The sequence below is a fragment of the Drosophila tropicalis genome, unplaced genomic scaffold (genome assembly GCF_018151085.1).
Source record: "Drosophila tropicalis isolate 14030-0801.00 unplaced genomic scaffold, ASM1815108v1 contig_769, whole genome shotgun sequence".
NCBI classification, from domain to species: Eukaryota; Metazoa; Arthropoda; class Insecta; order Diptera; family Drosophilidae; genus Drosophila; species Drosophila tropicalis.
The window spans coordinates 286,705-287,211 of NW_027173256.1; positions in this window are offsets into that span (position 1 = coordinate 286,705).

Consider the following 507-nt stretch of genomic DNA (forward strand, 5'->3'; position numbering starts at 1 on the left):
AAAGCGACGACTGACTGTCAGTTACGCATGGAGCACGAGCAAAGCACCTTATGGCATACCTTTTAGCTAGTAAAATGTAGAATCGCCCACAAGCACGATCGCAGACGATATCAGTGAAAAGCTTGCCATTAGCTTTAAGAGCTAAGTACTATTTGGGGGGACAACAAAAACAGTAAAAAAAGCTTCATTGAAGAGAGACTTATTGTAGGTTTCATTTTTGTTGTTTTGTTTTCAGTTTCTTTTTACGTTTTATGACTCTTAACAGTTTAGCAAGTTTCTGTGCGTGTCCAGAGTAGAAGTCGTTGAAGGGAGAAACTTTAACCGCACATACGTACATCATATATGTATGTATGTATGAATGTATGTACATACACATATGTATGCATATATGTATGTACCTACCTATGGACGGCTATTAAAAAGTACTTTCTTATCAACGGAAAGCCAAACCGAATGAAACCCAACACGACTAACGACGACATGGTGTGCCAAGGTGCAAAAAGGAAA